Consider the following 15,786-nt stretch of genomic DNA (forward strand, 5'->3'; position numbering starts at 1 on the left):
CATAGCGTGTGACTTTGACCTCTGTGCACCAGTTGACGGTATGGAGAACCCTCCAGGCGTAAAGGCTGCTGGGATGCAGCCACGGGGCCAAAGAAGTAAGAAGATTCTGTGGCTCCTCCTCTGAAAGCCAGCCACTACTATACAAAGCAGAGAGGAAGTCAGCCTAGCGGGGACCCATTCATTCCAACCTGAGGGAAACCTACCAGGGAGGTGGGTCTGAGTGGAAGTGAGGAGGATCCCACAGATGGCTGAGCAGACCAAGAGGCAGAGACGGCAGGTGGGGCGGCGTGGGGGCCAGCGGAGACCTACATGGGGGAGGGGAGGAGGGAGCTGGAAAAGTGGGTCAGGGCCACATCTTTGAGGGCCTTGAGGCCACGACCAGGAGTGAAACCAGACACTACCTGACCCATGTCATAGAAGAACACCCACATGGAGCGTCTGGGGTGCTCAGTCAGTTGAGTGTCCGACTTCAGTTCAGGTCATGATCTCACTGTCTGTGAGTTCGAGCCCTGCATTGGACTGTGTGATGACAGCGTGGAGCCTGGAGCCTGCTTTGGGTTCTGTGTCTCCTTCTCTCTCTCTGCCCCTCCCCTGCTCATGCTCTGTCTCTCTCTCAAAAATAAAGAAAAATTAAAAAAAAAAAAAAGAAGAAGAACACCCACATGGCACAGCCCATGTCACAGAGAACACCCAGGTAACAATGAGGAAAATGGACCGGAAACCTAATCAAGTGAGAAGTCCCCAAAACACACAGAGTGGAGTTAACCAGTGCAGAAGCTAGAGAAGAACCACGAGCAGGGACAAGAGACTCATGGGAAGAAACCACAAGGGTTGGCAATGGGTCATCCGGACGTCTCCAGAGAGAATGGAGAACAAGGCTGGAAGCCAGCCGGGAGTCCAGCCAGGACAGAGGCCCCTGTAGCCACATAAATAAACACGGCAAATGGAGCAGTGAGGTGGAAAGTAGCTGTCGTTTCAATGCGGCGAGTTTTTGTCACTGATGAGAGAGGGGTGCATGAGGACATCCAAGAGACTGTCAGAAGTACGGTGATAGGTGAGACCCCACAGGAAGGGCCTGGAAAAGAAGATAAAAGATGGGAAGATGGAACTTGGAGGAAAGCTGCGTTTAACATTGTGAATTTAAGTCGTAAGCAGAGAGGAGCCCAGGAAGAATCACAGAGAAGACATTGTCCGAGATGCAGCAAGACCCAGAGGAACACTCCTGGGCACTAACAAAGGAGAACGGGGACATGGAGCTTGAAAATCCCCCCAAACCAGGGGTGCCTGGGGGGCTCTGTCAATTAAACATCCAATTCTTGATTTCGGCTCAGGTCAGGATCTCACAGTTCCTGAGTTCAAGCCCCGCATGAGACTGTGCTGACAGCATGGATCCTGCTTGGGATTCTCTCTCTGCTATATGTTCTCTCTGTCTCTCAAAAAGGTAAGAAAATCCCCCCAAACTAAAGCTCTTTGAGTGTGCTCCCTGTCTTTGCTCAAACCAAAGTGAAACAATCAAACCAGGCCTGGCCTTGCGGAGGATCAAGGCTCCAAGCCCTCCCTGCCACACACCTGTTCGTGAACGATTCAGGACACATGCCTCCTCTCGGCAGAAACCACCAGGTCCCTGAGACTCTCCCGGGACGGTGCCAGCATCAAACAAAGTCAGCAGCTTGGCAAAGTCAAGGTTGCAAACTTTCCCCCTTGATTGGCAGGTCTGATTTCTGTTCTTCCATCTGCCCTTCCTGCCCCGGATCCTGTGCTGTCCGTGGAGGGAACGGAGTTGTGTGTTAGGCGTGACGCTGACCACGAGCACTCGGAGGCTCACAGCCCGTCAGGTCAGCTGAGACTGCCCCGGGCAGCTCCCTGAAGCCCAAGGCACTGCCGTACCGCTGAGCTCACACCGTGTACCTACACGGCTTCTCCACGTGCGGACGCATTCACACCTCCCCACAAGCCTGTAAGGAGGACGCTACTTTGCTCCCCCTGATTCGCACACTCAGAAACCCCTGGCACCTCTGACTTAGGGCTGGGTCTGTGTCATCGTTCCAGAACCTTCTCCAGCTTGTCCTCTCCGCTGCGTGGTGCCCAGCTCACCAATGCCCCCTGGCCCGTGATCCCCACCTCTACCCCCAGCATTTTCTGCCGGCAGCCCTTCCCTCATGATCTGTCACACTTTTTAGGTGGCCCACCCTCCATCTCGGCCCCATCACCCTTAAGCCTTCAAAGAATCTACATTACACGTTGGCATTAAGAAACATCGACTTCTCTCCTAAAAAAAAAAAAAGGTGCCACCAAAACGCAAATAGTCTTGAAAGGGGACTGTTCTGACCAGGCATACCAGGGATAGGCAGATCAGAGGGGGCTGGGGCAGCTGCTGACCGCAGGCCCCGTCAACACACACTGCCCATCCCCCAGTCCCAGGACCTCACTCTGCACCCAGGGAGGCCGGCTCGGCAGACGGCCTGTGGCTTCCCTGGCCCCCGGCTCACAGTTGGGAGAGGCCAACAGATATCCTAGGGTAGAAGAAGAGCGGGACCAGAAACATGCCCCCCACCCCCCTTTCCCACTCTGAAGGTGATGATGGCCACGTGCCCCCATGGCAGCCCCAGGTCCTGGCACGTAGGCACCTTGTGGGCCCCACCCTGCCTGCTCCCCCCAGGGGGTGACAGCGGTATCCTGAGTCACCCTTTGCCACCTGCCAGTGCCTCCCCTGCCCACACCTCTGCATGGCCCCTCATCCAGCTGTCCTCAGCCACCACGTTTGAGGGTCACCTGCCACCACAGTCCCTTTCTGGAACACGCTCAGCAGCCCCCCAGACTCCAACGACTATAAACACCTATAACGGTTAACGGGCTGATGGAGCAGAGGACAGGGGACACAGAGCTTCAGCAGGGAAACCGATGGGAGGAACAAGGTCCTCGTCGCCTGGGGCCATTGTCCCAGCACAGGCCAGCGACTTCAGCCAGCAGGGCCCCCAGAGGCACGCGATGAAGTGATGGCCATGAGGCTACGGCGAGCTGTGTTCCCTCAAGGGAGGGGAGCGCCCGTCCTTGTGCCCCCTGGCCCCTGCTGGCCTTCCCGGTGCTCAATGGCCTGCACTGCAGCCCTCAGGGTTCTGCACCTGTTGTCCCTTGGCCTTCTCTGTGCACGCCCCTGACTCCACACGGCGTTCTCCTCTGGGGTCCCTTGATGGGGACCCCGGGCACAGCACCCGCACCCGCTGCGATCATAGACGTGGGTCATAGACGTGCTTGCTCATGGCAGGTCCTGTGCTAGCCGAGAGCCACAGCACAGGCCCCTCTCACGAAGTCGTGGAAAGGGCCACGTCTGTGCGAGGCTTCAGGACACTCAGGTGGAGACCCTGTCGTGGCTGAAGACAATGGGACAGTCACGCTGGTCTGCCTACTGACTTCTTCCAGGTTTGCTTTTCTGGAGTCTGTTACTCTTGGTTTCAGCTCAGGTCATGGTTCACGGGTTCGGGCCTCAAAACAAAATAGTTATCTTACCTGTCACCGTGACCAGGAAAGGTGGGTCCTATTCCACTAAATTTGGCAAACCACAACTTGCTGAACGCCCGCTGGCTGACCGAGGGTCCCTCGCTAGGTTCCGACCAGGTCCTGGGCGCAGAACCCAGCTGCCGCCCCCCTCGGCCACCTCCCTCCCAGGTGTGAAGTGCCATCACCTTCTCCCAGATGACTGCAAGAGCCTCTCCTGGTCAGTGTTTCCGCCTGAACCTGCCGGCCTGCCCCCAGCACAGCGGTCACATCAGGTCACCTTCTTCAGACCTTACACTAGTGCCCATGTTCTGAGGAAAATTCAATGCCCAAGACCCTCTGTGCTCAGACCTCCGATCGTCCATCTGAGCCGCCCTCATACTCTTCCCACTCGGGGGCTTTCCCGGGGTCTCGGCACTGGCCGCTCCTCCTGGAGACACTCTTCAGGTCCATGCCAGCCTGACCTCCCAACCCCCGTACCCTCCTCTATTTGGTCTTTCTGCACCATACCTTAAACATGAACATTTTAGGGACCCTGGGTGACTCAGTCAGTTGAACATCGACCTCGCCTTAGGTCATGATCTCACAGTTCGTGGGTTCAAGTCCTGCATCAGGCTCTGTGCTGACAGCTCAGAGCCTGGAACCTGCTTTGGATTCCCTCTCTTTACTGCACTTACCGCCTCTCCCCTGAACTCACTCTCTCTCCAAGGACATGCAGACTGTGGAAGGTAGGACGTCCCTCCTCAGAGGTTGCCAGAGGTGGTGCCCAGCACCAAGAAAAGCCCTGTATGCTGTAGGATGAGTCCCTCTAGGGCTCTGGATACCAAACCAAAAACCAAAAGCATGTCCTCCACTAGGTCTCCCCTGTGCGGTGTTACCTCCTCGAAGCCTGGTGTTTCAGGAGAAGCTGCTGTCCTCACATGTATTGAAGGAGAGCAGTTGGGCATCAAACGTGCCCAAAGCACACGGACATGCCAATGCGTTTCTCATTGCTGACTGTGAGCACAGAGTTCTCACCCGCGCTTTTCAGAAACATGGTCTCAAGCAGAAGATGAGGTTATTTTTTGGCTCATGCCACTAATAGTGCAAGAGTGGGACTGTCCTCAGAGCTTGGATAAGGACCTGGACTCACTCAGTCTCCCACCCTGCCATCAGCCTCTCTGGCTGCATGCAGGCCGACACCCCCGCCCCCACCAGCCACTGTGGGCTGTGTCCTCTCACCTGCACTTCCTAGTGGGAAGGCCACTTCCCTCCTCCTGGGATCCTCAAAATCTCAGAAGTCGAACCTCCTGGCTTGGGCACCTGGTCTCGGCTCCTGCCTGTCCTTGAATCGATCACAGTGGCCCAGAGAAGTTGACACAGACCATGCCCGGTCGTTGGTAGAGGTCTGTTCTCCAAAAGCAAGTCAGAGCGTTGTTACCATCAGAAAAGGAAGTGATTGGACTCTGAAGGCAAATAGTAACAGGTGCACTTCAATCCCCCGTGGTCTCTGCTGACCTCTTTACACCTTCCTTTCCATTCATGCACTGGCAACCTAACATTACGTCCTCTTCTTGCATGCAGCTCCAGACCGGGCTCTCTGGGTCATGCAGATTCCTTGCAGTACAGTCCTGACAAGTACTGCAACCACAACACAACCACGTGTCACAGGGGGAGAGAAAACGGGATGATCCCATACAATTTCCGCTGGGCAATGTGAAGGGGCATCACTGAGATGACCAGCAGTCCCCTGCTAAGTCCTGCTCTCCTAGACAAGAACGGCAAGGGCACCTGCCCTCCCAGACGGGGAGTCCGCAGCCAGCTGATGGCCCTAGTTCTTTCTCCAAGCGGGTCCCCTTCACTCATTGTCCATTTCTATGTCCAGAAGGATCCATCAGTGACCCCCTTCCAGTTGGGGCAGATTTGGGCACCGGGGCTGAGCAAGCACTGGCCCTGCCAGCCAAGCTGACCCTCCTCTGGCAAAGAAACCCCTAAGAAGACTAGTACTTAGTATGACTTAGTACTCCATCAGTCCCTTAGCCCAGTACCTAGTACTTTGTCAGTCTAGAACCTAGCGCTCTCTCAGTCCACTGGCCCAGTACCTGCTGCTCTGTCAGTCTATTTGCATTTACTCATTTCATGGGATATTAACCAAAGCAAGAGAAGTCATCCTCATCGCAGGCTCTGGCCTGGGAGTTCTGTCTCTTAGCAACAGCCTGCAGGCTCTACCCTCCCCCTCAGTTTTGCGGCCTCCAGCCCATGCCTCTCCCCCATCACGGCAGTGAAATCCAAACTGGCAACGCGGACGGGACATTGTCAGCTCCATCACATGTAACACCCCACTGCCCAGGACCGATTCCGGGCAGGAGGCTTTCACACCACACACTAGCTTAGGCGTGTAAGCGATGAGATCGAAGCAGGGAGAGAGGTTTATCAGGTCATGTGACCAAACAGTCAGGCAGGAATCTGTCAGCTACACGCGGGGCTTTGGCAATTTCGTTCGGACCACATTTCTCCCTCACCTCAATCCTCCCATTCTCCGACTTAGCTTTGTTCATTCGTGCAGGCAGGCACGCAAAACTTCCTCCTCCTGATGTGTCCTGAACCGAGTCCTGAACTGAGCCCCCCTGGCCTGGCTCAGATCATGCTCCTACCCTTGGGACAAAGGAGACAGAATCCTCCCCGGACACCCTCTATGCCCAAAGGAAAACCAGCAAACGTCACCAGAGGGGGCACAGCGGAGTAGAACAGGTGAGAACAAAAGTCATTTCCTACCTGGAAGGGTGTCAATCACTTGGGGCAAACAGTACGAAGTGCCCATCCCATGTCCCTTTCCGATCCTCCTCTTCCCGGCTGATGGAATCTCAATTTTGCTCGCTTGACAATATTCCAGGAAAGAGCCTCCTCCCTGAAAAGAAAAGAGGTTTGGGCAGAGAGCCCACACACATGCAGTCCTGGCCCGCTCCCAGTGCCTGGCTCCAGGCCAAGTACACAGGGACGTGATGGCTGGAGCTGCTGCAGCCACCTTGTGGACGGACCATGAGGGGCAGCCCAAGAGAAGAGCAGAATGCCAGCCCAGAGCCCAGATGTCCTAGAGCTACGGACCCAGCTCCAGACCTGCCACCTCCAGGCTGCTTGCGAGGAACATGACATGCACAGAGCCAGGCTATCTGTTTCTCACAGACACACACTAGCTGTTCCTTGACACTCCACAGACACACGGGACCTCTCTTCACACAGCAGTGGCAAACAAGGAGCCAACAGACCTTCAGCCAACCACCTTTGTTGAGTTAAAACTGTCTGGATCATCAACCCCCAAAAGCATGCAAATGCGGACACGAGCCACAAACGATCCTCCTGCCCCAGATCTGCCGCTTATTTCCCTTTACCTGTAGTAGGTCGACCTTCATGAAATTGACCGGTTCAACCGAATGCAACTTTTTAACCAGTGGGGATGCCCTCGTCCATGCTTTCATGAGGCCGTGCCCACGTCAAGTGAAGAGGCAGACTGCTCCCCCACCTCCCAGCCATGGTGGATCCTTGAGCAACGTTTGAAAAAAGTGCCAATGATACATAGCGCTGGCGAGGGGACAGGGATGCTGGGTGACAAGGCGTGGCTGTGGCCGAGCGCCCTTGGAAGACAGCTTGGTGCTTGTCGGCTGGCTGCGTAGCCTGGGTCTCTGGGTCTCGGGGTCTCTGGGCAATATTCCATTCCGCACTGTCCCATAGGGTAGCCACCGGCCATATGTGACCACTCGAGTCACGTGACACTTCAACTGTGACAAGTGTGACTGAGACACTGAGTTTTCAATGCACTTAATTTTAATTCATTTCAATTGCTGCATGCAGGGTTGTGGCAGCCATGCCGGCTGGTGCCACCCTAGACTTCAATGGCTGTCCCCATTGCCTCCATTAAAGTGCACCAACACAGGCTCCTGAGGGGCTCAGTCAGTTGAGGGTTGGACTATTGCTTTTGGCTCAGGTCATGATCTCACAATTCATGAGATCGAGCCCCATGTTGGGTTCTGTGCTGACAGCTCAGAGCCTGCTTCGGATTCTGTGTCTCCCTCGCTCTTCCCCTCCCCAGCGTGCACTCACTCTCTCAAAATAAATAAATAAACATTTAAAAAAATGTTTTAAAAATGTGACAAGACTCTTTCATCCTGGGAAAGAGTCCCGACAGAAGATGCCATCTGTATTGGCCAAACGGCTCAGCTGCGAAAGGGCCTGACTTCCACACTGACCACCGTGACTTCTCGGTCACTCTGTGAAGTTTGATTCATTCATGCATGCAACCATCATCTCGTGGTTCTTAGTGCCCAGAAATGTGCTAAGTACCAGGATTAAAAAATATACATATGGTAGCCAACCTTGGGACCTCCGCTTTGACAGTAAATAGACTAACAAACAAGTCACACCGTGGGGGGTACACATGACAAACAGGCCCATGGAGGCCCACGGAAAACAGGGTGGTTTTAACTCTTACCACTCATCCAACCACCCGAGCCCACTGCAGGCCTGTTAAGATAAGAGCCTTCGGAGGTGAAGCCCAGGGAGGCCTCTTCTAGAAGCTCCCCTAAGGGATACGGAAGCCCTGACCTCCCTCTGTACACACCCTGGTCCCCGGTTCTATGCCCACAGGAGAGAAATTACACTCAGACACAACCAAACAAGACGCCTGGTGTTTGGCAGAAGGAAGCATGAAGAGGGAATGAAGGGAGCGGCTTTGAGGAGAACAAGACGTGGAGAAAAGAACTGGCCTGTTAACTAGCATATTCCTCTATTTCCTATGGCACATTTTTACAAAAGTGGCATTTGTGTGTTTGGAGCCAGTGCCCCTGTGGCGAGGGCCCAGACGAGAGCAAGATGGTAGTGCTGCAGAGGGTGGAGAACGGCGCAGTCAGTTGAGCGGACACAGTGAGGACACCTTTTCCCCGGGCCGTTCACGGGACCACCTCCCTTCTTGGCGAGAGTCCCTGGTGATCAGGCACCTGTGTCCCACCTTCATCCCTGCACTGGGCGCCCCAACTTTTTGCTGGCATTAACCTTAACTTTCTAGGGTCTGTGGTCTGCTTCACAGGGTTCTGGCCACAGGACAGGGGTAAGGAGAGACCGCACTTCCTATCAGAGAATGAAAATGCCCCATCAGTGACGAAAAATCAAGATCGAACACCCTGAATAGAAGCATCACCGGCACAACCGGTGATGACAGCAACGCTAACACTGGCCAGGCTGTTTTGTTGCCTGACACAAGTCACAGTCAAGAAAGTGAGTGATCTCTTCTCGCACATGTGCACACTGTCCGCATTTTGCAGGACTTCACTGAAGTGGGTGCAAATACGGCAAGTTACATGCATCACAGAGAGAGAGTGTCCTGGGCTCGCCTCTGGGGTCTCCAGACCAAGTCAGCAGCTCGTACAATAGTCACCACAGTAACCCCGGCCACTTATTAAGCATTTACTGCATTCAAAGGCTGAGCCTTTGAAAGAGGGACCAGGATGCGTACAGAGGGAGGTCAGGGCTTCCGTTTCTCTCTCTGGTTCTGTGCCGTCTTAAGTCCTCCTTCAGGCTTAGGTCAGAGGTAACTCTGAAGTACCTCTATAATTTCATCCTATTATTATTCCCTTCTTTTTCAAGTGAGGAAACTGAGGCCCAAGGAGGTAAAGCAACATCCCGAGGCCCTGCATGGAGAGCTCCAACCCACACCTGCCACGCCCGATCTCGAGGGACCCTCCTCCTAAACACTGTTTCCTACAGGAAGCAATGAGAGAGCTGAATTTGGAACCGGAGGCTGGCTTCTAGCCCCCGATCGTTTGGCTCTGCGCAGTGTGCTCTGTGCGCCCGAGCCTCAGTTTCCTGGGGGGTAAAATGAGACTAGTCCTCTCCTGCCCAGTCTGGGTCACAGAGTGATCACAGCAACTGCATGAAAGAGAGGGGCCCCAACAGCAGGCACCAGGTCTGTCTTGCACCCTGGCACTCTGTGCTTGACAAACGTTTACTGCAGTAATAGTGCATCCGAAGTGTTGAGTAAGCTGCTACATCATACGGAGAGGCATGGGGTCTGCATGTGCCGGCCACCTCTGGGAGGGCCTGCTCCACTGCCCTTGTCGCCCTGGTGGCCCGTGCGTCCGTTTCTAAGGTGTGTAGACCTCGCCTCCCAACATCACAGAGGAGCACCTCCCTCCAGTTTACACACTGCGACAGCCGGGTACACCGACCGGCCACGTGGCTGAGGCTTGTGATGCAAGCTCCAGTCTATACTCCTCAGCTTGTCACAGCCACCCAGCATCCCTGGGGTCCAGCATCACTGGGCTTAGTAACAACGTGCCATTATTTCTCCTTGGCCAGCATTCACTCCAGAACAGAAAGCCATGAACACACCTCCCATCACACACCAATGCCCTGGCGACAAGGTGCCAACGCCAACCAAGGGGATGAGCAAACCCCGCAGAGCTGAGCCGAGCCCAGCCCCAGCCGAGCGCAAGAGCCATGCAGAGTCTGAGCTCCTGCATCCGGGTTTACAGCCCAGCTCGGCCATGTAAGCTCCCAGCCCGCTGTCCCTGCACACCCCACGGGCAGATGCCCTGGGAACCAGGCATCCCTCCGAGGTCTGCTCAGCCCCTTCCCTCCACAGTGACCTGGGTCCATGGGGTCTGGGGATTCATGGGGACCACTCTCCCCCCTCCACCATCTCCATCAGCCCAGAAGAGGGAAGTAGCTGAGACACACACATGTCCCACATCTGCCAATCAGTATGCAGGTGTCGCATCCCAGGCCCCATGAATTCTGCCCCTGAAACAAGGCAGCCTGGGTGGGGGGGATGGTGACATCAGGTGCACACCCGGGCCTCCTAAAACCTGGAGGGGGCCCAGGAAGGCCCTGCAGGGAGAGAATATGTCATCATAACGCAGTGTAGGGACAGAGGAGAGGGAAGTGTCTGCCCCATCCGTTTGGCTGTGTCCTGCCTGTGGCCAACGCCACATGGCCCATCAGCCTCTGCTGAGCAGGACCATGCCATTGTCCATGTGTCTCAAGATGGCTGTAGAGACAGGGTGCACCAGGCCTCCTGTCCGGGGTGGGGAGAGGGTTTGCACCAACCACACCCAAAAGGTGAAGGCCCAGGAGTCTTACATGACAGCACTTTTGCTTTGAGATGTAAGAATTTGCCCCCTGTGGCTCTGAGCTGGGCTCTGAAAATTCAGCAATGAATAGGGTACCATGGCTGCTCTCAAAGGTCATGGCCTTGGGGTTCCTTGGAGGTGGGGGGCTCAGTCCATCAAGCTTCCAACTCTTGAACTCGGCTCAGGTCATGATCTCATGGTTCGGGGGTTTGAGACCCACATCAGGCTCTGTGCTGACAGCTCAGAGCCTGCTTGGGATTCTCTCTCTCCTTCTCTCTCTGACCACCCTTCCCCCCAACTCACACTGTCTCTGTCTCTCTCAAAGTAAATTTCTTTTAAAAAAGGTCACAGTCTCGTGGAAAAAATCATGGATGTGGCCAAATGGTAGTAGGGTGTGTAGTTAAAGAAAAAGCAGGTACCCCACCGCCCGCCCAGGTTTTGAAAGGTCACTTTAAGCCAATTTGCTTTTACCTATGTTAGCACCTGTTCTTGCTAACTGAAAGGGATCCAAAGCGGATTTCCGCTTTTACGAGAGAAGGTGAAAAGAGAAAATAGCCTTCAGCATCTCTTACAAGGGAAGCGCCTGGCCTCGCCCCCACCATGTGACCCCACGCGGCCTCCCCACATCCGGCATCTCCGAGCGTCAGCTATGCACACCCATCAGTAAGATGTGTCCTACGGTATCAGAAAAGTGAGAGGCTATTTTTGGGTCTGGAAATGCTAAAAATATTTCCCATATAAATCAACGGTAACTGCTTCTCCTCCCTGCCACTTTCTCTATGGAAGGGTTCATGCTTTCAGTTACTTTCAGATACTGCGGGGAGCCTGCAGCTATGTTTATATAATTAAATACAAAATAAGCTAAGCTCCTTTAATATTCACACAAGCAATGGTTTTCACACCTTCACCTGGTCCGCTCCTCAGCAGTTGGTCATAGAGCTCTCGGGGGATGGGGCACCAGGTGACAGTGGGGACTCCATCCCAGGGCTCTCCTCCCTCAGCACAACGTGACCTACAACAGACCAGCCAGGGAAGTGGAAATACATAGCAGATCTAGTTTTTAATTAAATTAACCATCCAGAAAATGAGCAAGAGGCTTCCATTTTTTTTTCTAAGAAGGAAACATGAATTAAGTAATAACGCAAGACAGTGAACAAGAGAAGGCAATCGTGGCCTGAGCTCAGTCCATTACATCACAGGGGAAATGAGGCAGCCAAAACGTTTCCCAAATGATCGAGCCTATCAGAAAGGCACCTTTACATTCAGCGTTGGTAACAAGTAACCTAATCCCAGGAATAAACGGTGGCTCCAATACCAGCTGATGGCAGCAACAGAAACACTGCATTTAACAAGACCTTTAAAAATACTGTTTACATCATCTTCACCTGTCTTTTCTGAATTTTTATGCATGCTTTATAAGAAGCACAATATGTTGGTACTGTAATGCGTGTATAAAATTACAAATAAATGGGTATACATCTGCTGGGTGCCCACACTCATAACGGTGGGCCATCAGAAGGTTCTGGAAGCCACCACTCTGAGCCACAATGCCCAGAAAGTATTGGAAGAAGAGTAATTTCCCATAGATGATAGTGGGGTTTCTTTTAAAATCAATCTGTGTCAGTTTCATATGCGTGGTGGTTAAAATAGAGAGCAAATAATGTAGCAGGAATGCTTTGTGTTCAAATGTTGGAGAGAGAGGGGGTAGATGGAGGGAGGTGGGTGGGGGATGGGCATTGAGGAGGGCACTTGTTGGGACCATCACCGGGTTTTGTATGGGTTCTACTTCCGAAGCCAAGTCTACACTGTATGTTAACTAACTAGAATTTAAATAAAAATTTGAAACAATAAATAAATAAAAACTTGATGATTAAAAAAATAACAAGGATGACAAACGAGGGGCTCTTGCTGTCACGGCTCCGCCACCTGGACTCAGGGCCCTGACTTTAGGCCGCCTGAGGATCCGCACGACCTTGGGCCGGCTTTGTGTTTCATCTTCCAGGAAGGGGGGATGGTTTGTGTGACAACAAGCTGGGAATCTAAGTGATACCTGAAGAAATGACCAAATCCCCTGAAACAGTGAGGAACAGACCAAGAAAAAAACGGTCACTCAGGCAGGCTCCGTCTGCCAGCAGAAATGTGCGGGGTTTGGTGCCCCCTGCTGTCCCCTTCCTGCTGGTGTCTGTATCCTGGGTCCTACGTTCCCCGTGTCCCTGTGTCCTGTGTCTCTCTCCTGTGTCCTGTGTCCTACATTCCCCATGTCCTGTTTTCTGTGTCCCAGGTCCTGTGTCTGTGTCCTGTGTCCTACGTTCCCCATGTCCCATGTCCCTATGTTCCCTGTAACCCCAATGACCCATGTTTCCTGTCCCAGGCCCTGTGTCCCTGTGTGAGTCTCAGAGACCAAAGGACACAGGCCAGGGGTGGCCAAGGCAGGTCTCAATTCCTGGTCCACCAGACCCCAAACTCCATGCCCACATCCTTCTGTGCCTTGGTTCTATTGTGCGCAGTGGGGATGCGGCCACATGTGGCACGCAGCCATGACAGTGTCACCTCAAGGGCTAGAGGAGAGGAAGGGCTAGGTTGGGGGGGCACCCAAATGCTTAACTTCCTTTATTTTAAAAAGTTTTGGGGTGCCTGGGGGCTCAGTAAGTTAAACATCTGACTTCAGCTCAGGTCATGCGCTCACGGCTTGTAGGTTCGAGCCCTGTGTCAGGCTCTGTGCTGACAGCTCGGAGCCTGGAGCCTGCTTCTGATTCTGTGTCTCTCTCTCTGTCCCTCCCCTGCTTGCACTCTATCTCAAAAATAAACATTAAAAAAATTTTTTTCAGTTAAAAATGTTTCCTAAATAATATTTTCATTTTATTATTTTTTATGTTTATTTGTTTGAGAAAGAGTGAGACTGAGTGCAAGCAGGGGAGGGGCAGAGAGAGAGACACAGAATCAGAAACAGGCTCCAGGCTCCGAGCTGTCAGCACAGAGCCCGTCACAGGGCTGGAACCCCCGAGTCGTGAGCTCATGATCTGAGCTGAAGTCGGACGCTTCACTGACGGAGCCACCCAGGCGCCCTGCTAAACAATATTTTTGAAGAAGAAGGAAAAGACACTGAAGGAAGAAAGCATCCTCGATGACCTGAACAGGAAATCCTGAAAGTGGGTCCAGCCACTTGGCAATCCCGCGCGGCTGTGGAAACACTGATTTCTCCTCACGGAGAAAATCCAGGTTATTTATACACGCTGTCAGCAGGGGGTTTCTGAGCACATCACAAACTGGAGTTAATGGCACCTCCAGTCACCCAAAAGGTGGAGGGGCACTCTGTACCTTGTCAAATGGAGTCTGGGCAAAGCAAAGTGTCTAGTCTACCCCACAGCCTGGGTGGGGGCAGGGCAGGGGACCCGAAGTCTAGAAACTGGACAAACACCCCACCCGACTGCAGCTGTGACACGTCCCACCGCTGCCCCTGTGCCCTGTGGGGCCAGCTCGAGCAGAGGAAGGCCTCCTTCCTCACATGAAGCCCCGTCTGAAAATATCCTTCCACATATAAATAGAGATCTTTTTCAGGGACAACCCAAACCACATCCTCTGGCTTTTATTTTACATACTCTGCCAGGCTTTTTCCAGCCCTGGGCCTCAGTCCTCCATCCCCTCTTGGCAGACAGGCCCAGGAGGAGCAGGGACGGGGGCTCCAGAACCCCCTTTGGAGCCACAGCAAACCCACCTCCTCATGGCAACACTTACCTGCCCACCCGACTCCCAGGCTCCTGGGGCCAGGGCTCCCGAGAACACCAGCAGGGTGTCTGGTCCTCCTGGCTCCTTGCCTCAACTCCTGGCCCCCTGACTGGCCTCAGGGCTCCGGAAGGCCACCTGCAATGACTCTAGAACCCATATCTGAGCCCACAGAAATCTAGGTCCCCCCACATACTGTAGACGGTCCTGCACTGGCGCAGGCAGCAGCCTGGCCCCTCTTTCCAGAAGCAGGGCAGATGCAGGGGCAGGCCCCAAGGGACCACCGCAGACCACCCCAGACCAGTCCAGGGAGGGGGTCCTGGGGAGCGGGACAAGCAGGGGAAGAAGCGTGGCAGCAGAGCGGGGGCCTGGGCTTCGGGAACAGAACTCGAGCCACAAGGCACCAGGCCCCTCCACATCTTCCACAGACCCACCAAGGCAGAGAGCCTTCTGGACCACAGCCCCTTCCCTGGGGTAGACGTGGGAGACACCTGCACGGCCCACTGAAGCCCTGAAGATGCTGCTCTTGGGGGCCAGACACAGGCACCACAGTGAACCCACTGCTGAGACTGCAGGGCCAGGAGCCCCTCCCCAAAGCTCAGGGCTTCCAGTTGGTCCTGTGGCCGAAAGAGAGCCGTGGAGGACCTCCGCCAAGGGGTGCCGAGGGGGACCTCCGCTGGGGGTGATGAGGGGGACTGCTGCTGCGGGTGACCTGACCGCCGCTCTGGCTGCTGTCAGGGACAGGGTCACAGTGTCACAGCCAATGACCGGCAGGGTCCTACAGTGACCTGTAGTGACCAGAAAGGACCCTGTCTCAGGAATCAGGACAGACACACACAGAGCCACAGAGCGCCGGCCACATTCTGACCCTGATGCTGAAGACCACATCTCAGGAACCAGGACAGACACACGAAGCATGAGATCCAACTTGCGAGCACCTCCGTCTTTGCTGGGAGAGCCAACTCCTTCCAGTGCCAGCAGCATCAGCAGCCCCCATGTCCAAGCTGCACCCTCCCACAAGTCTGCAGAGGCCCACGTCTGGCTTTAATGACCACCATCTAGAAGAAACATATCCAGAGACCTGGAAAGGAAGGAGAAGCGTGTGTTTAGAGGAAAGGGGGGGAGAGTGTGCTTTGTCTCAAACCGTCTAGCTTCCTTTTTATAAAACTCGCCACTGCCGACGTGCGTCAGGCCGGGGCCCTCACAGTGCTCACATGTGACAGAACACGAGGGCTGATGATGGAAACACCTCTCATTTGCCACTCTGGGGGGCAGATGGCCCTCCTCGCACGCAGGGAAATGGACTTTCCTTCCAGAGAGAAGCCTACAACACAATGCAGTTTGTCCAGAAATGCCTAACTCCAGGCCCACAGGCATCCAGCATGTATGTGACACAGAGAAAGTGTTCCCAGCAGGGACCCGCTGTGGGCCCTCTTCCTCTCATCGTGGGGCCTGCACAGAGCAAGTG

At 54.3% G+C, this 15,786-nt stretch overlaps 1 long non-coding RNA gene across 1 annotated transcript in view; it reads right to left on the reverse strand.

Annotated features, from left to right (window-relative positions):
* The window catches only part of LOC115288017, a 28,261-nt gene that overhangs the window by 7,923 nt on the left and 4,552 nt on the right, over positions 1 to 15,786 (reverse strand). The window contains exons 4-6 of the long non-coding RNA XR_003906780.1: positions 15,187 to 15,399; positions 6,250 to 6,382; positions 4,717 to 4,940 (exon numbers count right to left, since the gene is read on the reverse strand). This is a non-coding gene — a long non-coding RNA (uncharacterized LOC115288017). The remainder of the gene's footprint in view (positions 1 to 4,716; positions 4,941 to 6,249; positions 6,383 to 15,186; positions 15,400 to 15,786) is intronic.

The sequence above is a fragment of the Suricata suricatta genome, chromosome 3 (genome assembly GCF_006229205.1).
Source record: "Suricata suricatta isolate VVHF042 chromosome 3, meerkat_22Aug2017_6uvM2_HiC, whole genome shotgun sequence".
Classification (NCBI taxonomy): Eukaryota; Metazoa; Chordata; class Mammalia; order Carnivora; family Herpestidae; genus Suricata; species Suricata suricatta.